This window comes from Corvus cornix, chromosome 4, assembly GCF_000738735.6.
Source record: "Corvus cornix cornix isolate S_Up_H32 chromosome 4, ASM73873v5, whole genome shotgun sequence".
Taxonomy (NCBI): domain Eukaryota; kingdom Metazoa; phylum Chordata; class Aves; order Passeriformes; family Corvidae; genus Corvus; species Corvus cornix.
Window position 1 is genome coordinate 33,767,563 of NC_046334.1, and position 25,749 is coordinate 33,793,311.

General features: G+C 37.6%; 1 protein-coding gene and 1 long non-coding RNA gene across 3 annotated transcripts in view; both read left to right on the forward strand.

The window, feature by feature from the left end:
* Positions 1-25,749, forward strand: part of TLL1 (tolloid like 1) — a 130,349-nt gene that overhangs the window by 17,426 nt on the left and 87,174 nt on the right. The window lies entirely within an intron of this gene.
* LOC109950995 lies at positions 12,629-15,808 on the forward strand. Its single transcript, XR_002273444.2, has 3 exons — positions 12,629-14,255; positions 14,489-14,576; positions 15,725-15,808. It is a non-coding gene; the product is annotated as an uncharacterized LOC109950995 (long non-coding RNA).

A 25,749-nucleotide genomic window follows, 5' to 3' on the forward strand; every position in this document is an offset into this window, starting at 1 on the left:
AGAAGGCACTGCAAATGCATGTTTCCAAGTTCTTTTGATTCTGTGATTATCTTAATCCACTGTATTTTTACTTTTATTCAAGAGGAACTCTTTGCATCTTCTGTGGTCTAAATGATTTCCTGTAGTTAAATATAGATATTCTTTCTGAAAAGAAATTAAAAGCGAGCAAAATTCTGCTGTTGTGCTCCTAACAGGACAGAATTTGGCTCAACTATTTATATGATTTTCATCCTGACATTTGAAGTAGGGATTTGGGTCCAGTATTGAAGGTTTACCTTCTAAGGACTCAGGTCTATGTATGCTTTACCAGCACTGCGTATCATCATATTATTTAGCTGTTTAATATCTGTATTCTCTATGTAATATTTGCCTAAGGATGTTGCATCACATCTATAATTTACCCCAAAGAGTTTTGCTTTCCTGAGTTTGTGTTTGGTTTGTTATGTTTTATTTATTTTTTCTCAGAGAATTCTCTGAAATAAATTTTGCACAGAGTTTCTTCCTGATGTTTTTCTGACACTAATGTGGGAGGAAGTAGGTCTTTAGTAGACACAGGGTACTGCAAGTTTGTGAGAGGGAGTAGTGCTTCTTTGTGTAGACTGGCCTATGGATTGATTTGGTTTGGATATAGCTAGTAATAAAATACAGTATTGATGCACCCAGTGACATGACTGTGAGGAAAGCTTGTCAATGCAGCACAGGCTTGTAGGTAAAAACTGAGTTAAAAATATTCCCAAAGAGGACTGCCTGAAGGAGATTGTTAAAGTTTGCCCTGACTAGATCTGTCAATTTTCTGGTCAACAGCAAAGCTAGAGGAGTAGTAAGAAACTGGGTAATCCTAAAATTATTATTCCAGTTGTTGCTTATATAAATGACACTGTGTTTTAATTCTTACATATCTGGGTAGCTGTGGTAGTTTGAATTTTTTTAGATCATCAACTTAGACTTGACATACTTATTGTACTAAAACATTAGTGAGTCTTGGTTATAAAAAGTCTGCTTCATTTATGCTGTCAAAATGAACATAATGTGGTTACAAAGCAAGACTTCACTCTCAGTCAGCTCCATCAGGTCAATTAAACTGAAGGTGCTGGAACCTCTAGCTGTAGTATATGTTGACACAGAAACAGTTTGATAGATCAACTGTAACTTGAAGAAGTGTATGAACTGGGGTTTTAATTGTGAAGGTTTTATGTAACTTGGTAATCTAAATGAAAAATGGGAAATTGCTGTCATTATGTGTTCTAGCTAAAATCTTATGGAAGTGTTTGCCAGCCACTTCACTGGTTTACAGAGCAGAGTAATATTAAATTTAGAGTAGTAAAATCTGTATGGGGGACACTTTGTATTTGAAGATGACTTGCTTTAAAAGCTTAGTGATCTATGCAGAATGCAGAATTTTCCTGGAAACAAAGTATGTCTTTGTTTCAAACCATTTACTGTACTTGCAGAAATGTTTGTGGTTTCGGAGCTCATGTTATAACAAAAGAAGCCATTCCAAAGTTAACTGCAAGTACTAGTGAAAATGTTGATAAAGGTAACAAGGACATAAATTACTTGGTCACCTCAATATATGTTTCAAGTCTATTTTTCATGAAGAGAAAATAAAGTCTCTGTACTGAGTAGCCGTAATACCTAACATTTCTCCTGTTGCTTAAAGGCTGAGTTTTGTCCTTAGTTAAGTCAGTGGGCATTGACTTAACATCCACTGGAAAATCTGTCTTGCAACTCTCTTACATTAATAGTTTGGGATTGGGTTAACTGCATGGGGAAAAGTGAGCTGTCACTCATATTTCATCCAAACATAAAACATGTTCATCTAGTAATAATAATAATAATAATAAATTGCTCGTAACCTGATGCATTGATGGTCTATTTTGTGGGAGAATGAATGTAAATTCTCCACTGAAGTGCAGTATACATCTGCCTTCCAAACTACATTTTCATTTGTCAGTAGTGCTCAATTATCCGCCCAAAATTTAATCACCAGTTCAGGTTTTGCAGGCGCTTGATGTGCATTAATTTTTGGGTCGATTTTTCCAATGCACACTGCTTATGCTTATGCACACATTGTAAAGGACAACCTCTTTTAACTGTTTATACAGTATTACACTCACTACATACATTTTTGGCTTTTTGCTCTGAAGTGGTACAGAGCCATGTTATTAAGGTCACTTTCAGCAAACCCTTGTATGCACAGAGGTGTTGAATATTCACTTAGGCTGCCCAAAAATCATCCTTACCAGCCAGTCCTTTTAATATTGTGTGCAGTTTTGGTCACCACAATATAAGAAAGACATTAAGCTACTATAGAACATCCAAAGGAGGTCAACAAATTTGGTGAAGGGCCTTGAGGGGAAGCCGTATGAGGAGTAGCTGAGGTCACCTGGTTTGTTCTGCCTGGAGGAGACTGAGGGGAGACCTCACTGCAGTTACAGCTGCCTTGTGAGGGGAAGGCCAGGCACTGATCACTTGTCTTGGTGCCCAGTGACAGGACCTGAGGTAATGGCCTGAAGCTGTGTCAGGGCAGGTTTAGTTTTGGTATCAGGAAAAGGTTCCTCTCCCAGAGGGTGGCTGGGCACAGGAACAGGCTCCCCAGGGAAGTAATAACAGCACGAAGACTGGACAGTGGTCTCAGACATGTGATGTGGTTCTTAGGGTGCTCCTGTGCAGGACCAGGAGTTGCACTCAGTGATCCTTGTGGGTTCCTTCCTACCCTGACTCTGCAAAAACCACTTCCAGTTGCATTATGTCAAGCAAGGTAACCAGTGAAACAGCTGGCTGTTTCTGTGTCATACCTGTCATTTAGGGTCTTGCTATCAGATCTAGCAGCGTACTTCTTGGCTTTCATCAGCAGCAAGCAACATGCCTGTGCTGCCTGCTGCCAGTGCCCAACGAAAATACTCTCTGGGAACTCTGATTCTCTGATAGAGGTTAAGATGGAGTAAGAAGAAATCACCATAAATCTGAGGCTTCGTGGGGGCTCTGAAGGTTTGGCACTGCGGGAAGCAATTCCTGTTGCTCAGCCTCTTAAAACTTGAGGACAGAAAAAGCGGTGTGGACTGAGTAACAGGCTGGGACCAGCTGTAGGGGGGTGAGAAGCTGGATGGAAGAGGGAAAATGAAATTATGCCTTTGCTGTGCAGTTGTTGGGTAATTCCTAGAAAAGTTAGAATTCATTGTAGCCCAGTTGAAGGGTTCCACACACAGCTGGTCACTCTTTTTGCATGCAGGGACAGGTTTTGGTGCAAATGGCATATTCTAAAGCATATGGGTTCCTCTCTATAGTTTAATCACTTTTCCAGATAGTTTTATTTTCAAACTTGAGTGTGACAGCTCCTCACTTTCAAAGACATATATTTTGACTTACACACTGGTCCTCCTTTTCCACTCAGGACAATAAATAGTTTTGTTGTTGACTTTTAAAAAATATTTTATTTTATATTTTTTTAAATTAATAAAAGGCTCTTGTCTGTGTACAGAGCCTTCTTAGGTTTGTCTGTTAAAATACTTAACAGAGGTCTTTAATGAATTCCAGGATTTCTGTCCCTCATCTTTTAGAATTTGGACAGATCAAGTTTTTTTTGTTTCTTTTCTAGTCAGACATGTTCATTCCTGAACAGGCTCTGAAAGCTTTTATTGCCCTCTCAGCCCATCACAGACATCCTTCCCGGGAGTGCACCTCATGGAGTCAGGCTGTTGTGCACCAGTAGTCTGGAACCAGGCATCACCTTTCAGTTTGCCCAAGATGCAGTTTTGTTAATGGAAACTGCAGCAATAAAAACTTGAGCTCTGACTTCTGAATAATCAGCTAAAGTTTCTTTAGTGTAGGTCTGACCTTTGCCTTCCATCAGCACAACAAATACCCCGAAAAGCAATAACAGAAAAATAACTTTTGTCTTACAAACCACATTCACCTTTGTGAAACAAAATTGCTGCGTAGCATTTCCCATCTATCCAGTATTATTTTGTTTTCCAGTGGACTTCCTTCTAGACCTTGTAAGTTATAAGGTTGTCTCTGGTTTTGTTCAATATATTTAGGAAAGTTCCTATTATGTTTTTCTTTTCTTTTATTGTTTATACTGGCTGGAAGAACAAAACTAAAACTTTCATCTCAGGTTGGAGCATAATTTGGTGTGATTGCTCAGCTTCTGATCTCACTACCAAAAACGTCTTCTTTTAGGAGTTGATAAAAATATTTGGCTCTGTTTCACCTCAGTCACTCTTGGCAGTTCTTCATCTGCTCTTCTGGGGTTTCCATCTGCTCTTTTATTCTGCAGTTTCTTCTTCAGGCCCCAATTCAGCAGCAATGATTGCAAATAAGTAAAAACATCACTGATTTTTCTGAGGGTATGGGGTTGGATGCAGGTGCTATTCTGCATCTCTGTCAGAATCTTCCAGGATTTTATCTCATTGCTAAAATGGAGAATATGGCAATTCCCTCAGGCTTTGAGTATTCCTTTGTTCTTCCTCCCTCACAGGTGTCCAAAGATTTAACCTAGAGCTGTATACATTACTTAAACCTGAAACCAACAAATCTATGAAATTAAATGTGTTACAAGGGCTAAAGAAAATATTTTTTTTAATCAATGTACTTTTCAAATTAAAGTCCTCTTAGTTACAGAACAAAGTGTATGAATGCATGTGAAATTAGATTTATTAAAACCTTTTGTTAAGTTTTTTCCCAGTAATTTATACTTGGTCTGTTATTTAAGCACTTCTAACTTAAAAAGAATTCACAACTCATAATAGGGGTTATTGATGCTGAATAATCATTTGCTCTCAAGTGATTAAGCTGCTAACCAGCACTCTACATTATATTAAAAAAAGAAATCACACATATACATGTCTGTCTGCTTACTTACGTATTTCACTTTCAAATGCGCTTGTCATTTCACAGGGTTTTTTACCTCTTATCCGTGGATTTTTTTTTTACAGAAAGCACAATCAAAGTTTCCTTGATCATCTAGCTGGTGAAAATGTAATTGTAGTTGTGTAGTGCTGGTGTACCAAAAGGCATATCATTATAGTGAAACCCCTATATTCGTTACTTGAAGGAGACAGCTTGTCTGACTTAATGTAAAGCTTAATCAGAAGGTTTAGAAGGGAAAGTAACAGAAGAAAAAAGACCTTAGTAGTGAATACATGCATAATGAATTGATTCATTCAGTGCTTTCCTTGTAGTTTTTTTTTTCACTTGCTCTTGCAATGTACATTTTGTCATACTGAGAATTTAATTAATGGTAGGGAAAAAAAAAGTAATAGTCCTGTGTCAGCCCAGCACTGACACTTATGACAGCCTCCTATTGAGTTAGCAGGTTTTTTTTTTCCATATAGAATGCTGACAAATTATCATGTAAAAGCTTTTTAATAACTTTAACAGTAAAAATGATTATTGAACAAAAAAGTGATTTAATAAAGATATTTACATTATCCATTTAGTGAAGCATGCCTTCTACACAAGCTCTTGGTTTCCTTTCAAACAACTATTTCATATATTCCACTATTACGTTTTGCTCTCTCAGAACTATTGTGTAAACTAGAGATATTTACAGCAGAAGTGTATGTGACAGATGTTTTTGGTTTAAATTTTATTTTCCTTTCACTGTCAAAAATAACGATGGGCAGAAGTGTTTTCCTTTGACCACTAAAATAGTCAGAATGTAATATTCACCTGCCTGTACTGGAGAGGAAGTCTAGGGAGCCTAAAACATCTTCTAAGCCTAAAAAAAAGTGAATTTCCTGACGTGTGTTAGCAAATCAGCTATTCATGGTGTTTTCAGGCACAGTGATGTGATCCTGGTAGACGAAACCAGGAGGAGAAATGCTGCACTGATTGATCTTTCATTCCTTACCCCCAAATCTTCCTAAGTCAGCTTTTAGCATTTCCTACCAACTCTGAGAGTTGAAGGCAGGTGGTTCTTTCTTCCCCAGTGTACCTGGGGCAGCTGCTGGAAGAAACAGGAGTGCAACTGGGAGCATTGCATCAGCACCCAAGAGAGGCTGCAGACCTGATGGCTGCTGCTGTGAGCCCTTTAGCCAGGGCAATCTTTTATCTTTCCCTACTGCACCTTGTTCACTAGGTATACCTCCTTTCTTCTATCCATTCTAGAGTGCAAGAAGGCACCTGCTATATGGAGTCTGTCTGGGAAGCTCCCTCTTCTATTTTTTCCAAAAACAGAAGGGGAGAATTGTTTCTTCCTCTATCACAGGGGAAACTTGTTCCCTGCTTTAAGCAGGGTTTAAATTAAACTTGGCAAGACTTGATGAGCCCTTAGTCACCAGAATGTGTTACATGCCCCTACTGCATCATCTCCTGTATTCAGAAGTGACCTGGTTTCCACACAGTTGGTCCTGCAATAAACAGATTAATGCAGGCAGGTGCTTACCATTACTGCCTGTTAAGTCCTGGAAAACTCCTTCCTGCTGATGTCACCATCCCTAAGGGCTGGTGGATGATCTGTTGCCTGCATGGCCATGAAGAACTGCAGGTGGGGAAATCGTTGTAGGGGGATCTTTCTCATTATGGTGGCAGGGAAAAATGAGTAAAACAAAAAAGATTATTTTCCTTTCTTGTTTTTGGAGAAACTATGGAAGTGGTAGGTTTTTGGAGTTCCTGAAGACTCAGGATCCTGAGGAACTATTTGTGAGTCAGGAAGATGTTTTTGAGGAAGGCACTTGTATAAAGGCTGACTGGCTTGTATGGGGTGAAACAATACAAACAGTGTGGTGAGGCAGAAGCTCTGGTCAGATGTCCATTTACTACTTCACTTTTAATCTTAGCTTCAAAGTTTGGGAGAAATTTTACTGCTGGTTTCTATACAGCCAGAATTTGTCCTTTTGTTTTACGTGTAACTAATGAAAGGTCCAAAATACTGTTGTTCTGACTCAGTATAAAAATTTCTTGTGGTCAACATCACTGTTTGTAACATATTGGGTGTCACTGGATTGTAGTGTAAATCATTATAGGCATACACAGGTAATACTGCCTAAAATATGTTGTCAGAAAGGTGGTAATGTGTGTCAGTGGAGTTCTTTGGGGTTTCTTTCGGTGATTATAACTAACTTTGTGGTCAGACAGCTGCTACTTATAACTTCACAGTTATGTCTGCCTTGAGTCCAAGAAATTCAATATGGTGGATGAAAGAACAATATTGAGAAGAAAGTGATTGCTGAGATAAGATTTGAAGGCTCAAAGGGAGAAGAACATCTTCCCTGTGGCTCTGTTTAATTGCCGTGAAGTACATTGTCTACAATTTTATCCTAGTTATTTATCCTACCTTATTCACACCATTACAGGGATAAAAATAGGACCTCTTTAAAATGGCTTTGTTTCTATAGTACCTGAGGGCCTCAGATGAAATGTATCTTGCACTCCATCTGGAAAAATGATCTCTTGCAAACTCTGCCCAGGCAAATTCTATATTTGTAGAGATGGATGTGTGGCCTGGAAGATCATCTTTGGTGACTCAGTGCATATGCCAATATGTTGCTATTGACAAAAATGGAAATTGTGGCTAAAATATTTCTTCCAGGGACTGTGTTAGGAGCTGCTTTGGGAGATCTGGCCTCATAAACTCAAATTATATTTACTGTTCTTGTGGCCGTATTCCAACACTGGTTCTAGGGGGGAAACAAAACTTCTATGAAAGATGTCAGTTATTGTATACTTTATTCCAGGAATTCCCAGTTCCACTGCTGTCTGAAAATACAGTGTGATGCTCACTAAGATACTCAGGTCTGTGAAAGAGAGCAGAACTGGTTTACAAGTCATTGTACAAGTCAAGCTGGTCTTGTGGGCAGGTGTATTGACTGAAAAACATAAAGAAAAAGACAAACAAGTTTCTCAGTAATAGTATGTTTCCATGAAACTCATGTTAATAGCTTTTCCATTGGTTTAAGGAAGTAAATGGAGCTCATAAATGCTGTGGTTTCTGCTTTTGTGTATTTGTCTTTTTCGAAAGATGCATTATGCAAGTTACAGTGTAGGTTTTGGATCCTTTCCGTCCTTCTGTGAGTGGGATATTTATCCAATATTCTTGAAATCACTTAGGGAGTCACTCAAAGCACTTGTTTTCCTCCTAGTTTCTCAGGACCCCCTTCTCCCAGTCTTCCTTGGCTTGAGAACTAGCTTTGCACAATGAGAAACAACCCCTTTTAAGTATACAAAAGATACAAACTATTGTCACTAAAGAAAACAAAATGCTGCATATACGAAATCAACCATGAAAGCAAGAAAATCTTACTACCTACCCCCTTGGCCTGTTTAAGGCATGATGTGCTGTTCATCTGTAGAGCACCTTGCCCATCTGTGGCAAGTGATCAGGTCAAATAAATAAATAGTAGTCCAGACTCTTGAGTTCTTTACTCTGCCAGTAAATTATATGAGAATTTATTCATGTAAAAAGCTAAATGAATATTTCAGAGCAATAATAAGGTGATGGAAAATACCCAAATATACAAATACTTGAAGAGCTATAGAAGATCCGTGCCAAACTCTGGATCAAACTGAACGCCCACAACCACAGCTGACACCAGAGGTGGGTGTGGAGTTCAGGGAAGAGCCAAAAATGAACAGGGATTTTTACTTCCATCAAAAGAACTGTAGTTTGCCCATGTGCAAATCACACATGAGGTAATGAAACCTCTACTAGCTTTTTAAAAATCTTTTTGCAGAAGTTTGTTGATTGCCTCATCTGTAAGGGATAGTCTGCAGAAAGCAAGAAGATTTCCCAGAAACACAAGGAAGGTATTGGTAGTATGGTATCTCTGACCTCTCTCAGTTGATGTAGGATAAGTGGCAAAGTAGGAAAACCTGGGAAAAAATTATGTCAAATCCTTTGTTAATGCTATCCATTTTCCCAGGTAGCTTCATTTTCGAGTTGGCTACATCTTCCCTTCTTCTGATGCAGGTCTGTTCTAGAAACCAAGGCAAATGAGGCAGCTGTGACACACAGAAAACACTTTACATATTTCATGGATTAATACTTTAGAAGAAAAATGTGAGACTTTTGCCTAGGTTTTTTTAAAATGCTCAATTTTCTTGTAGACCCAGGTAAAGTACAGCTCTGTACTAGAGGAAACTGTCTTGCCTCTGAAAATCTGCTGAAAAGTGAAACAGAAGAGGCATATGAGACAGGAATGTACTCTCGTTATAATTGTCATGATCTGGTATAGCAAGAATTGGAATTTTTGCCCATTTCTAACTTGTGCAGGTGCTAAATTGCATTTTATGTGTGTCCTTACCCTTAAATTGTTGTTCTGCTTCATGTATGAAGGAAGGAGGTTCCCCTCTGCTGTTAGGCATTCTAGATGGTTGTTATTATTACCAAGGAAGGTGAGGTGAAAGGGGAAAAATGAAAAGCATTAGAGAAAAATCTGTGAGAAAATAGGCACAGGGTTGGAAGGTATAAAATAGGAAAAAAGGGAGAGAAAAATCTTACGTTTTTTGATGTGGATGTGAAAATACAAGTGAATAGAACAGTAAGGGAGAAAACAATAGATTAACAAACCCATCTCTCATATTTTACACAAATATAAAATCTGAAGAAGCTATTAAAAGAATTGGAAAGGAGGTTATAGAGCAACCTGAAAGCAAACTGCTGTGAGATTCAAATGCCTAAGAGTATTGAAAAGGAGGTGTGTGTAGAGGTCTTTACAAGCCACACTGGGCTGTCCAGCAGCTGGTGAGGATAGTGTTAACTGCTGCAGGAGGAGAGGGGAAGCCACAGCTGCATGCCCTGGGCACAAGGACTGTCAAGCACCTGTCAGCGGAGGAAGTGAGGTGGGGCCCTGCCTCACTGAATTATGGTTTTCTCCCAAGGCATTCTAACAGGAGCATGTGCACTGTCATCCACACAGGCTTCTATTATACAGAAAAAGGCAAGTGCTGCTGGAAAAAAGTTCATTATGCAGATTGCTTGTATGTGAAATTTGCTTTCACAAAGATATTCTTTTGTTTTGCTTAGGCATAGACTGCGGTAAATGAAATCCCTTTAACTAAATGTAAATTATTTTCTGAGTAATGCCTTTATTTTCTTTTTCTGGGTGTGTGTTTGTGTGGTGCTGCATAGATTGTGGAAAACGATAGTAGCCTATCCAGTCTTGGCTTGCCTAAGTTATAATGTTTTAGTTCAGTGTAGTGGCATAATGGGTATCCACTTCTTCTCATTCTACACACAGAATAGTTAAAAATCTCTTCTTCCTTGTCATGCAAATATAACTGTCCTAAGAGCTGTTAGTATAGGGCAAGCTGGTTAGGAGGGAGTAATCAAACAAAGCCTTGTGTACCTATTCTGCAGCTCGTTTTGGGTTTGTGGTCCATCAAGCTTCTCTCAGTATCCTTGAAGCCTACACCTTTTCAAGGGGATGCTGTAACACAAAGGCCTTGTGTACACAAGAAAAGTGTAATGATTAAATCGCTTAAGTTTAGAGATCAGTTTAAACAAGGCATTGGCTTCTTTAGACATTCTTTCTTCAATTTAAGAGCACCTCATGCTAATGTTTCCAGGTTAAATCAACATAAAACCTTCTTAAAGCAAAGAACTCCAGCAAACTTGGTGTGTAAACAGCATTAATTAGTCAAATCAATTGCTAAAACAATGCTCTCAGATACAACTGAAGGTTCTTCTATGAAGTTTCTTCTCCTAAATGCTTTATTGTAGGCGCAGTGGAAAATTATGGATTAAGATAGGTTTGTTAACTTTACCTTGATAGTACAACTAAGGATAGATCTGGCATGAAAGAACAGGTTGCCAGCCCACCTCCCTCTTACCTGTCAGTGGTGCCAAGTGCTGAATCACTCTGTGCATTTATGTACTGAGGGGCTCTGTAGAGGATGATGGGAAGACAAAGCATCTTAAAATTTAATGGCAATGATAATAAACTTATTGCCACTTAATGGCTTTAGATGAGAGAAGAAGTAGTGTGTAACCAAATGTTATTTTAGCTTGCATAGTTTGGAAATCTATCATTTTTCCCTAATTTGAAGCACTAGGTCAGTATAGTGAAATCACAGTGACATCATACACAGATTATTTTCTGATGGGGAAGATTTTTCTGAAGTAGCATTTTTGAAGAAATATGTGTATTTTGTCTACCCAGCTGAATTTAAAAGTGTCTCTTACCAAGTATGGATGAAGAGTTGCATTTTTTAATGTCTAATTTACCACGAGCATTTGGTTTTATGAGTTTTTTTGATTTTAGAACATACGAGCAATAAAACATGCATTGGAAATGCATTGCTGTGATTTGTGAGATACAGTTCTCAGCTAAGCTTTATAATGTTTGGTAATATACTTGCTTACCATTTAGGACATACAGAGGATTTTTTAGGATAAGCCAAGAGAAAGGCTGACTGAATGCTAGGATTGAGGTGACCTGATTTGGCAGAGTAGGGAACAAGATAACATAGATAGTGATTCCACTGAAATTTAAATTAGTTTGGTTTTGGATGGAATTAAATGCTTTGCAAAGAGTGCTTCTCAGAATTGAGATATTTTGAAAGCATGCTGACTAAACCCTGATCTGAGCTTCTGTTTAGGTGTCTGATTTCTATCAGCAGTGCTTCCATGTGTGGAATGAGAGGAAATCTGAATAAGGCAGAGTGTGTGAAATGTCAACGAGACTGAATTAGTTGTACAAACTCTAAGACTGGATAAAGCAGCTGAAATGTTTAATTATTGAAGCAACTCATTATAAAATCTGCAAGTATGTGCTTTAAGTTAAATCTCTTATTCTGTAGGTATGAGAAACAAGCCCAATTCTTTTAATTACATGGGTGCTTTCAGTAAGCCCCTTCATTTTTACAGTGAAGACTCTTGTTTGTCAAACGCTTTTTGATCTAGTTTAGCTGACAAAACAGAAGTTTTTGCTGTGAATAAGGGCCTGGTGAGATAAGGTGTTTCAAAAGTTTATGTTCCTAACCACTTTAAATGAAGTTCATACTTGTATGTTTGCTAAGCTTGTGCTTGTGCCCAGTCTCCCACTTGCTCTGCAGCTGTAGGCAAATTATCTGAGCAGCTAAGGTGGCCCTGGTGAGTGCATTTAAACTGAAGTGATAGGCGTGGTCCCATTCCTCTGACTTTCTAAGTGTGTTATCAGTGAAGATAAGCAGATTTTTCTCTTGTGGGCACTTAGCTTAAGTCAATAAATAACACTTCTATTGACATCCTTGGCCAGTTCCATTGGGTATTGTTGTAACTAAATATTTGCAGGATCACAATTTATCTCATTACGTTAGTTGGATGTGCAGTGTTTGGTTCGAAAAGAGATTACATATCCCTCTCTGCACTGTGTTCTCCGATCAAGCTTGAAGTCATCTTTGTTTCGGAACCACTGACTAACAGATTGTGGAATAAATTTCTGCAGTTAGTGGAACTGCAAAGTAAATATTTACATGAACATAAATTTTTAATTTGTGTTTTGTGGGTATATAATTTGTGCTTTATAGCTATACATAGAGCTCAATCGATTTGTATGTTTAGACGATTAATATAAAATCAGTTTATTTTAATATGTTCAAATTTCACTCTTGTAATCCTGATTTTTTTTTTTTTCCTTGTTTGGGTTTTTCTGGTTTGTTTTTTAGAACAAACTAGACAAAGCTGTTATTGTTAAATGGATTGGAAGGTAACTACTAATCATAGAATCTTAGAATAGCTTGGGTTAGAAGGGACCTTAAAGATCATATGGTTTCAAACCTCCTGCCGTAGTAATGTTACCCATTAGTTCAAGTTGCTCAGGTACCAATCCAGCTAAATTAAAGGGTGAATATTAAATTAAAATAGGAAACTAGAAATGGTCTTAAAACTGTATATCTTTCAAATGTCACCAAAGGTGCATCTCAGAAAGATCTGGCCTTTTCTGTGTCACATCTGTATACCAGTCTGATTAGGTATTCACCAAGGAATAAATTTGAAAGAATTCCTGGTAAATAGGCTAGTGGGTGAATTTTTTCTCATGGATCCACATGATGGATTTTGACACTGATAATCCACACATGATTTCTAAGAATATTTCTCAGATTTAGAAATTGCCATCAGGTATGATACTGGTGGGTTTGTGTGTCTAAGAGGAGAAATTGTTTACAGTCAGAAAAATAAATACATTTTACCTTTTGGTAAATTTGGATGACTATATTCTGTAAATTATGTTTTGTTTTTCTTCACATAAAATTGTCTCCTAAATGCCAGCTGGCAGAGAAGTTGCCTTTTGCAGAACAGATGATTTTTTCACAGCAGTTACTTGATTCCTTCCCTAGCTGTCATTTTTTCAAGGAACACATCACAGCAAACATTCCTAAAAGTAAGGATTTTCTTCTTGACCCTTATCAACACTGAGTTTGAAATGATGGAAATTTCAGAGCTTGTTGCCCACTATGAAGGAGTTTCTGATTTCCAGCCCCTATTATTTATTGCTTATGATTCTGTTTGGGTTAGAGCCCATCATTTCTGCTCTACTCCCCTCTGCCCCTTTTAAAACGCGTGATTAAATCCCACAGACACGGTGAGCTTTCCTGATACTCGAAGCTGCCATTTCTCTCTGATGCACGCATCACTTTTCCCGGCTCCCTTCTCCCCCGCAGCTGCCGTGCGTTGCGTTAATTCCCGGGCAGCTGCTGAGGGAGCTCCTGCAGCTCCCATGCATGCCTCCTCCCCATTGACGCTAAAGGGACTCCATCCCGGAGGGCCTGGGCCATGCCCTGCCTGTGTACCTGACTGGCAAGGGGGGCCAGAGCCTGCCCCGAGCGCTGCCCTTCTGGGCAGGAGGGGAACGCGGTGTCGGTGTTGCTGTTGCTGGGGGAGGCGGCGGTGGTGATCCTTTTCTGCTCAGCTTCGTGACTGTGCCTTGCGCCTTCTCAGTTTCAACTAGCTTAGAGGCTCATTTTGTGAAGTCCTTGGCTTGGTGGCTTTCTGGTTTGTTTGGTTTTTGTCTGATTTTGGGTTTTTTTTTTTGTTGTTGTTTTTCTTTGGATTTTTGTTCTTTGTGTTTTGGCTGTTCTCATTTATTTATTTTAATTCTCTCATTCCTGGAGCAGTAAGGATGCTTTGTTGCTTTGATTACACCTAGCTTTCCTGATTTTGTTGTTACCTTTCTTTAAATGTTTGTCCCTTTGTCAATTATGCGCTAGTCTGTTTGCCTTTCAACTTGCTTCTTTCTTTTCAGGGATTTACAATATTATCGAGTTAAGGATTCTCACAGTAGATGGTAATGGAGAAATACAGTTAAGGAAGTTTGTTTAAGAGTGCCGATTAAGTAAGTTTCTGAGACTATTGCCTTAAGGCACTGTTTAAAGGGGTTTCATTTTACTTTTTTTTAGATGAAAATGTAGTTTTATTGAACTCGGGTGTTTGTCATGCACTAGCTTTTTCCTACCTAATATGCTTAAGAAAAAAATGTAGTGATATCTTCATTGTTCTTAATAAAACGGATTAGTAAATTGTAAGAGGATTAAGCATTTTAGCTTCTGGCACTTTGCTTAATTGCAGAATACCCTTCTGGAGAGAAAAAAAAAGGTCAACAACCAGAGTTTTATGATCTGCTTTGAAGTAATGCACTTCTGGAGATAGTTTCCAGGTAAACTAAATGGTCTCACCTACAAGAGTGTGTCATTTGAAAATCTGTCTTCCATTAGTCAGATAGAGAATGATTGTTCCTTGTAATTAGGCAAACTAGTAATTTAGTGGGTAGGTTAAGTTATTCTCTAAATTAAAGTAATTGAAGTATTGCCAATTAAGACTTGGTGTGATATCCTAAATTACATGAGATCTTGCTTTTCATCCGAGGACCTTAAAGACTTTCCTAAATGTTAGTTAGGCTGAGCAGTGTTTCTTTGAAAACATACAGCTCATTTTTTGGAAAAATATGATCTAGTACTCAGAGATGTCAAAGGATTCTGTTAAGTCTCACAAGAAATACTCTTGACTCTTAAGCCCTGCTTAAACTTTGGTATAATGCTGCTGTTCAGACCTTTTTCAGAAGCTTTAAAACTGAGGAACATGCAATTTTCATCATCTTTCAGCTTCCTAATGAGTCCCAACATAATTTTGAGGACAAATTTATGATTGCGATTGTGTGTATCCTTGTTGGCTCAAAGTATGAAAACAGGCTGTGCTGTGGTGCACTGAAGTGATGGGGTTTTATCCATGAGATGAAGGGTATATGTGGGCATGCATTGCCTGCCCTGCGGCGTGCCGGGAGAGACCAGGGAGCCTCTTGGGAGCTGAGCTGGTGGGATCTGAATGTTTGCAGTTTTGTTGGGAAATGGTCCCTGGAGTGAACGTTTATGAACACACTTAAATTTTGTCTGGAAAACAACAGGTTGGAGGAATTTGAAACAGAGTGAGGAAATGACAGGAAGAATGGATAATCACAATGCCCATGCTCAAATTTATTTGCTTTCTTCCCCCTTTTACTTAGCAATCAATGTAAGACCAAGAAAACCATGGGGGGACCATTTCTTCATGTTTCTGAAACTACTGTTTATGATAAACCTTTTGACAGGCCCTTAGAACAAACTTTTCTAATGTACAGAGCTTTATGTGTGGCTTAATTAATTTCAGAATTAAATAAAAAAATCAAGATACGGGTTTAAAATAAAAGCTATACTAAACTTTGCTTTACAGCAATTAGAGAAATCAGAATAAAAGTAAATTAATTGTGCTGCTTTTTTATACTCAGTATGTTTTTTCAAGTTTATAATTGTTTGGTCTTTTACTTTTTAGGTAATTAGTCTAAGAATCAACAGGGAAGATTCTGTCCCATGTCCAAAGGGGATCTTTATTGCCAAAATTACTAATTACTCACCTAAGTAAGTGGTAATTGCACAGTCCCCTGTGCAAATTATGTCTTAATCTTTTGACAGAGATTAAGACATCATTTTAGCAAGCATCTTTAAATACTCACGTTGCTGCATAGTAATAGTAAATGAAGCCATTGATTTATTCTTTTAAATATTCACGTTGCTGCATAGTAATAGTAAATGAAGCCATTGATTTATCTCCTCAGTTTCAGTACACTGTTAGGTTAACATTTCAAATCCTAGAAACATCATTTAAATAGGCAAAACAGACTTGTACCTTGAAATGTGCAGAATTGTTTCATAGGAACTTAATGCAGTGCTGCTTTTTGAACTCAAACCCATTATTTTAGGGTATTTTATATTTTCATTTTAAAAATCACCTGCTCACATGTATACAAACTTGTATTTTCTGATTTGCACACATGCCACACTTGCCTGAAGATTAGTTACATTGCCACTTGTGCCTTCATTGGAGAATGTAATTATGCTGCAAGAATAAATAAGACACAACATTGTGCATCCAATTTCTCTATTGCATCTGAAAAATACTGGGGAGAAAATGTGCTAAAGCATTAGTAATGCTCAAGATAGCATTTATCTTCCCTAAGGCCAGCTTTCTAAAAGACAGATGTGTTTAGTTTAAGCTGGTCATCTTTCATCCCGCTATAAGGAGTTGAAGAGAGATGTGGCATTATCAGTCAGTCACTAGGTCTGCCTGTGTTAGACACCTGCATTGGGGTGCATGGCCTGTGCCTGAAACACCTGGTTTTCTCTTTCTTCTTGCTGGAAAAGTGGGTATAAATGTGTATGATGAAGCGATACGTGCTTTGGATGCTCTTGACTTTGGAAGGAATAGCTAAACTTCCCGAGTGAGTGATCAGGTATTGTATTTCATTAAAATTGTCTGTGCAAATGCATGTTTACCAAGTGAATTCACATAGCTGGTATTTGATTTTAACACTACACAGATACTTGTTTTTCCCTGAGTTTTCCTTGTAAAGGACAACATTTTGGAAGCACAATTTTTGTGCACTGGATGTTTATTCACCATTCCATTGCAGGCATGGTGACCTTTTTTTTTTTTTTTCTGGTTTTCACTTTTCTCTGTTTTTCGCATGTTTGGTAGGTCTTGATATTTTACATTGAAGAATGGGCTACAATAAATAAAAATTGTATTGAGGCACTCTTTCCAAAGATTTCCTGGTCAGTAAAATGTCCATTGTGAGAGTCAAGTCTTTCATTAATGATTGAGATGAACAATTGCAAAATTGGATGGGTACTTTGGAGTTTGTCCAGTTACTGGAATTCACACAAATGGAGAGGAGATATTCAAGTAGAGCTTCTGAGGAATACCTGAAGGTGTTCCCTTTTTTAATCTACTTCCTGTTTGGTAATTTAGCAGAGGTTTTCCATTAGACTTAGAGACTTTCAAAAGATATTCTTAAGTCAGTGGAGGTAAGTCCTGGGTCATGTGCTCTGCAATCACTTATGAAAAATAAATATGTTCCACTTTAGAAACAAATAATGCTGTTAAAGAAAAGAAAACATTACAAATTTATTCCTCAATAGCTCTCCTTTGTATTATATATTTTTTCTTGGCTCCAACACTAGCTTTGTCCTCTTAGCAAAAGTAAACATGCTACGGCAAAAGCTAAACACTTTTGCTTGCTTACAAAGAAGGAAAACAAGCACTCCTTTTCATAAAAATAGCCAATGTTTTATTTTAAAGAAGAGATAACCCAAGACTTTTCAAAAAAAAAGCAGTGCCACCTCCTCATCCTGACAAGCAGATGGGAAGCAAAGAGCTCTTCGAAACAGCTGATAGCATTTTGTAGTCTGTAAGGTGTTTGGTGATGTGGCTGGTGAGGTGGGACTGTGGGATAGCCTGCTTTTTATTCACTGCAGTGGAAGTAACTGCAGCATGGTAGCTCCAAAAACTGTGTTACTGAACCACAGAAAGCAAGCAATAGGCAAAACTGTATATTATTCTTTTTTGGTTGGTGAATGCTCAGATTTTGCATGTACAGAAAATAACAGTAAATTTGGAAAAAAGGCTTCCTCGAGGTATGTATACCAGCCATACATAGTGGGGACATTAACTTTTCTAAGAAACTTGCTTTTCTATATAGTTGTTGTATACTTCCTGGAACTTAGCTTTTGATTCACACTTAATACTATTTTTGTGTGACAGGTAGTAACTACTGTTTTCCTTGATTTAAAATTTATTTTGGATTCAAGAAAGATGATAATTTGAATATATGACCAAGTATGTATTTTAATATTTTCAAATAATTCAAGAAACTGAGTATTCACTTCCAGAGTTTCAGAACAAAGGGTTGATGGAAGCATCAAACTGAAATAAAAGTTTACACAAAAGTGTTAGGACATAATGGAAGTTGAGGAAAGACTACATGTTAATTGGATGCTTCTGCTTTCAGTCCTCTGGGAATCCATAGCCACACGTCTGCCTGTCTGTTCATCCATTCACCAGTTACTTGGAACACAAGTGTCACTTTGGGCAACAAAGATAAATCTGCAAAATCTGTGTGAATCTACAAGCACTGTAGATTCACCAACTGTACTCTATAGTTAGCATTTAGAAGAGAGCAAGCCATGGACAGGAATTATGCTTGCATTCGTGGCTTAAATAAATGGCAGATATTTTTGACTTTGCTTACAAAATTTTTCAAGCTATCAAGTGCATATGATCAAATAAGTAGGAATGAACCCACCCCATTTCCTTGGAGTTTTGTACAAAAATTCTCATTGATAAAATATTAATTACGCTGTGGTTCCAGGCTATGTACGCAAAATGTATGGACAGATAAATTTCTCAGTGTAGCTTGGTTTCTTCTTATTTTCATAGGTGTTAGGAAGTGATGCAGAGCATGAAGTGTACTAGATGGCAATTCTAGGCTGTTGTGATGATGATTTTGATGAACCTGCCTATAAAACTGTAAATTATTTATAGTGTTAACACATGTGCACTGGGTAGTGTGGGCTGAGCTTCACAAACACACTTCATGTAAGCTTCCTTGTAGTAAAGTAGTAATGTCTGCTGATCACGACAGGTTCTAGACTGGATTTTAGCTACTGATTTCAGAACAAGGTTGGGCTTTGCTGCTGAAGAGGTATCTCTTGAATGGTCAAGTGCCCTATTCTGTATTTTGGAATTTGTCCATTTTGCCCTCTGTGCCTTATTGCAGAGTTAAAGAATGAGGACCACAATCCTCAAATGCAAATTCCTACAAATGCACTCACTGTCTATAATTTTCTCATTGGAGAGGATTACTACACTCATCTGTAGACTTGATATTGTCTTTGGTATTTTAAGATTACTTTGACTTTTGGGGGGAGGATGGGATGCAGAAAAGCAATTACATTGCAAATCTTTGAAATTTGGGGGGGAAAAAGACCCTGGAGCTAGAAAACCACCCTTTTGTAACTCCCATCCAATTTTATTCAGATTTAATTGAGTTTAAACAGTTCCGTTTAGACACCTGATTTCCCTTCACTTGACTTTCTTCCTCAGGAAACTGGTTTCAGCCTGCCAAATCCATGTCTAAACGTGGCTGTTCCAGGAAGAGGGTCCCAGGCTGCCGCCAAAGCACTGCACTACATTATGCTGGGAGCTGACAGAGCAAATAGAGCAATATGATCTGGAGGGAAGCAAGTTAGGATAGGAGGTAGGACTTCACTTAGCTTCATCAGCCTCCCAGAATACCTCCTGGGAGAAGAGGTTCTCACAATTGCTGGGAAACTTGGAGAAGCAGACAGCCTGGCCAGGCTTTCCCCATTAAACCATAGTCTCTTTTCCCTCCTTTAGGGGCACAAATATGTGGCACAGATCCTACCTCCAGAGTGGGAGAAAAGAGTGGGATAAATTGAGCCATGGCTCCCCTGACTGATGTTGGAGGTAACACTTAGCTCCATGAACCATCTCCCTCTCTGGGATAAGGCCTTCCTCTATTGCCAATTAACTTCCTAAATCTCAGCTGACAGAAGTCTGTGCTGTAATTTCAGGCTAAAACCCTGAACCATGGTGGAAGCATGGTTCTTGTTGCTGGCCCTGCTAGAAATTGACTTCACTTTTTAAAGCAAAAGCTAGGAAGTTACTTTATAATAGCTTTTACCTGTTTTGTAACAATACATAGTAGAAGCATATTATGACACAATCCTTGATGTTGAAAATTATTTTGTTTTCAAAAATAATCCTACAATAGTAAAGAATTAAAGTGTCTGCATATCTGTTATATCTAAATTTAGATTCTTTTGCTGTAGAATTTTTTTCCCCAATCATAGTATATCATAATACAAAGCCCCAAAACAGGAAGCACAGTGCAGCACTTTATTTTACCTTTCTTTTAAGGTATTAGCTTATGGGAGAGATGGAAAACTTTCAGCTCCTCCAAAGGGTTTGTTTCAAATGCACACTCTCAACAAAGTTTGGGTACAAGGAAAATTAAACATTACCATGAAGACTGCTGTATTTGCAAAACAGCCTTAGTGTTATATCTGCTTCTTGAATTCATTAGCTAAGGTCTTTTGGCAGAAAACTCTACGAGTTTTACTAGTCTTACATTTTATAGTGGTGAAAAGTATAACAATGGCTAGATACTTATCATCTTTACAGAAAATTGTCTTAATGAGTTGCACTATCGCTTTCTTTTCAGAAAGAGTAGTTTTTAAATTCAATTTTATCTAAATGAAAGGTCATCTTAGCATACAGTTCAGATTAATTTTTCTTCCAAACAAAATACCATTAAATTTTAGTATTGCCAGGTATTCCTGTCCATGTTATTGTGAGGAAAGACACGATGTGAATATTTGGCTGTTAGCTTATCTGATACTATCTTTTCTATTAAAGAGCAGAATGCACATTGCCAACCTTTTGTTATCTAGTTTCCCGACTGCAGCACAGTGTCAGGTTCTGCCAAACTGCTTTACGTTTGTTAAGTGCTCACCATGGACTTTAGTTATCTTTTCCTGGTAGTCTGCATCCTGCCACTTAGCTGCAAATGTCACACACTCTTCTTCATTCATGCTTCCTACTAAGAGTTACTTTTATTGAAATTGTGTGCAGAAATATGCAAGCGAGCAGGGGGAAAAAGTTAAATTTATTCTAGATATAGGTGCTGCTGAAAAGACTTCTGTAGAGAAAAAGTAAAAATACTGTTCTTGATGGTTGTGCCCTGTCTGGTGAGTGGAAAAATGGGAAAAAACCCATTAAAAAAGTCTGAATGTAGAAAGTTAGAAAATTTATTCTGATACCTTAAAGCATAATTAGTGTGGACTAGTCTTTTTTCTGCATTTACATAATATGTACCTAAATTTAACTTTCATATTTTAGCTGCAGGCATTGATTTTTCAGATGTAATCTTTCCCTGTAATTAAAGAGAGGAGAGAAATAATAGAAATGGAACAGAAGTCAGTATATGAAATGCTAGCAATTGTTACCATTTAACTAGTTGCAGGATATGTTCCTTTTAAGTATCTGATTTGCCAACAGATTAAGACTGTAGTGTGAAATGTACCATCAAAACAACTCCTTGGTACTTCTGAATAATACTTCACTACAGGTCTCCAAGAGTGTTTTGCTTTTTAAGACATTTTACTGCAAGTAAAATCCTGTTATATATCCACAAAGGAGATAATATGTAAGATTAGAACAAAATGTTATTTTGTTCCAAACCAAGTGAAAGACAATTTTCAAAACGTTTCCATAGCAGGAAAGAAATTCCATGTGCTCAGAGGGAAAAAAATCCAACAAAACCCCCCCAAAAAAACAACGCCAAAACCCCAAAACATTTTATCAGGTAAGCAAACTGCCTTTACATGATTCTGAAGAATGTCAAAGTCATAATCAATAGCATAGCATAGCTACGTGCAATAACAGTGTGCTTTTGACTGTTAAGGAAGCAAGGAGTGTTAGATTCAAGTGTTGGAAAAGATGTGTACATAGCTGCACACTAGTGTACACTAGCTGATATTTATTTATCGGTAGGAAATCAAGCATTTATCTCCAGTAGCTACTTATCACTAGGTATTTGTTATGTTTTAAAACTTGGTCAACATTTTTCCTCGTGTCTGGTTTTTTTATGGTGACACAAATTTCTGTTAAGGATTTTCTTTTCTTTTTTCTCTCCAAACCCAAGTTACCTTCTCTTTCAAACTAATCAGACCAAAGGCTCATCCTTTTTCTTTTTCTTGCCAAATGCTGACATGAGATCTTTGCTTTGTTGTAGTATTTCTCTGCTGAAGATGAGGGTGCTTCTGGGGGTTGCAATTTTGGTAAATACCTTCTTCAGTGGTGCATTGTTAATATTGTTTGTACAGTGTCCCATGTTAAATTTCACCTCGTTGATTATCATAATACAGAATTGCCTCAGAAGTTTAGTTCTGCCCCAGTGGAAAATACCAAAGATTCCGTTCCTGAAAGCTGCTTTTGCTTCACTGACAGATGATTTTGCCAGATCAAATAGGATGATAGGAAAAACACAAGATCAAAACTGTTCATTTATCTGTCCATCATGTATAGCCAAGAGATTTTTGCTTTTCAGATAACTTTGCCACAAGTCAAATCTTGTTATGTGTGTCTTTTTTGTGATTATCTTAAACTCAAGGATCATGCAATTTACTGTGAATCTTTACTGTCATTTCCTGTGCCATTCAGAAAAATAATGTATATTTTTGCCAAGTCATCTGAACCAACTGAAACCAGATGCTAAGAATTTGTCCTGTCTTTTCAATTCAGAATTTATATAGATTTTTTTAGGGTATTTTTTAGATCCAAAGTAGAAAGCGGTAGGAAGTATGCTGATCTTAACATGCAAAATTACTCCAGCTGGTACCAAACCTGGTCTGAAGTGGAACAGCCACATCTTGGTGGCAACAGCTTTTGTTGTCAGCTGCAGAATGCTCACTGACTATCTGCTGGCCACAAATACCCTAAAACTGTTGTGGGTGAAGCTAAGTTCTTCTGCAAAACATCAAGGACAGTCAAAGGAAGCTAGATCCATGAAACATCGGCTGTCTTCTTAATGTGTTTGTACTGACCTCTCACTAAGCAGTGAGAAGGAAAATGTTCTGTCAGTTTGTGTGTGTCAGTTAAAGCATTGTATGGAACAGCCTTGTGTGACTGCGGGGGTGCACTTTCTACATTTTTTAAACATCAAAATGTTTTACAAGAAGTTTACTTATACAGTATGGACAGTAAAGAACAGGTTTTCTGAAAGCACTGGAAAGTTTATATTTGACCTTTATATTAAAAAAGATAAAAAATGTGTGAAATTTATCCTCTGAAAGAGATGAGGCCTCACATTGTATTCAGAGATGAAGCTTATTAGAGCTGTTATTTCGATTGCCCATGTCAGATATATTTTACATACAGCTTTCTCAAAATTGTGATTATTTGCTCTTGCATAACTTGATAATGTTGCTATTTTCTTTGTTTAAGAAAATAGCTTAACTTGCTGGCTGCTACTTTTGATAAACTCATATAAGAGTGATTTTTTGTTTTTCCCTCATTGTCTCTTTTCCAGATACTGTTTCTTTTGTCCTGCCCCCAAGGAGAGGCTTTACTCTTCTGTGGAATGGCAATGGCAGTTGTTATGTTACCTTTATGCCCGGGGACTGGAGTTCAGAAACCACAAAATGAGTATTTTGAATCGGCAATTTGCTTATTGTAGCCATCACATCAAGCACTTAGACTTCTAACTGCCTACTGTTCTGTCCATTTCCTTGCTTTCTCCTCTCTTAAGATGGCATAGGGTCTATTTGCAATTCATTTTTTTCTGGAGTGTGGAATAGTCTCATTCTTGATGAACTACAGACAAAAATTAGAGGGGTAACGATTAATGATTAATAAAGTTAATGATCATTGCTACACTGTAAATGCCTTCCCAGCTCCAGTATGCCTTCTTCCATAAGTTTGATTTGTCCTGTTGTCAATTTCTGTTTGCTTTGTCTTTTGTCAGCAGGTCTAAGAGAAGTCACACAGTGAATAAACTTCTTCTCTTTACTATCTTAATGGCGATCAAACCATTTAACATTGCTTCTGTTACATTTTATGTATAGTGACTTCCTCTGGTATCTCATTGTACCTTGAAAAATCATTTGCACGAATCCCTTATGAACCTGTTCCAGCCTGTCATCATTCTGTTGAGAGAGCATATATGAAAGCTGAATTAGCTCTTCTGCCAATGCCCTGCTAAGTTTGTTTGCCAGGTGAAATACCTACTGTTCTTTTACACCATTTTTCTGTTAAAATAGCTTACACTTCTGGGGCCACAGTGCTGCCCTAAAAATCATGTTTGCCTGGTCATTCACCATTCTGCTAATTCCATGTCATATTGGTAAGTGGGTCATTAGCAATTCCTCTTGCTTCTGTCCAGCTGCATCCCCAGTGAACCTTGGCCTTCTTCCCAGCTCTCTCCCTTGTTGTTTTCCTTTGCTTGACAACTTGATAAGATACCAAGCAGGTTCTGTTTGATCCACATGCCTAATATTTTTCTGATGGGGTGGATGGAGCTATGAACAGTGAGAAGGTGGCCTCTCAGTTGTCAGCCAAGGCATTCTCTGCTTCTTGGCTGCTCTTGAACCAAACTGTTGATTTTGAGGTATGTCATGCAAACTCACAAACCGTTTGGGGAGTTTCTGTTTTCTAGGATACATCTGCTTTCTGTAATGTGATCTATGTTCTTCAAAGGTACGTGGACCTGTGCCCCTGTTCTGAAGGTATGAGTTTTCTAAAATGCACTTGAGCTAGCTGTTAACTCTTGGTTTGGATGGTTGTTTGGCAGTTTGGCAAGAAGTCCAGGTCACTCTGCATTTAGGACTTGTCTCTCTCATTGTATACAGTTACAGTAGCCCCAAGCTAAATGGTGATTTTTCATAAATGTTTCTCTATATTTTTCTAGTTGAAAAATAGTTGTATAGCATCAAGCTAAGAGACAACTTGCAAGAAAATAGATGCAGATGAATGATAATTCTTTGTACTTAATTGTCCCTTCTTTTGTCAAAAGACCATTTAAATCAATTTAATATGAATGATTTTGATTAATGGTAGTAGTATGAAGATAACGGCTTCAATTCCATACAGAAGAAACATTTAGTTTCTGACATAAAAGTGTGATATAGCTACCAAATTAAAGACAAAGTTAGTTTATCCCTCTTTTATTAATCTGGAGATTTGAAAGTATTAAAGTAGTTATTTTTTTCTTTGAGTGTAAAGTTTTTCTGATAAGTTGACTCCAGCTGGCATTATGCCCTTCTCTAGAAGTCCACTTATCTTCATTACTTTGCTAGTAATTTTAAGCTATCTGTATCTTGCTGTGCAGTAAGACTTCAATCCTAATATGTTGTTGTTGTTATTATTATTATTATTATTATTTAACTTGAAGGATGTTATCAGTTAAGTGCTCTTATAGAATTTTATTGCATGGTAGGAATTCCAGTGATACTGTTGCAAAATTTTACTCAAAAAGAGTTGCAAAACTCTTATTGTAGGAATGGCCTCTACATTGGCATTTGTGGCATTGGTTTATGAAAATTGAGTGGTAGTGCTAACCTATTTTTCAAAAAATAGGTCTAAAGCCAAGGAAGAAAGGTCAGCTTCAAATTGAAACACTCACAGAAAAGGTTTTCAGTAGGAACAGTGAAGGGAATGTATTGTTTTCAAAATGGTTGGTTACTTATGGGAAGGTCCATGCAATAAGTCAATGGTGCCAGAAGGGATGTGAATTTAGTAGCTCAACCAGTTGCATATTTCTGTTAACAGAACTTCAAAGTGGAATCTTTTTATTGTATTGCTAAGTTCTCTATTGTTAAAACAGTGAGCTTCTGGGTATTCCCTGAACATTTTGATTGGATAGATGATTGGACTTTTATTTTGGACACTATTATACAGAGAAACAGAAAGTAACATGGAAAAGAAAATGAAAGGTATAT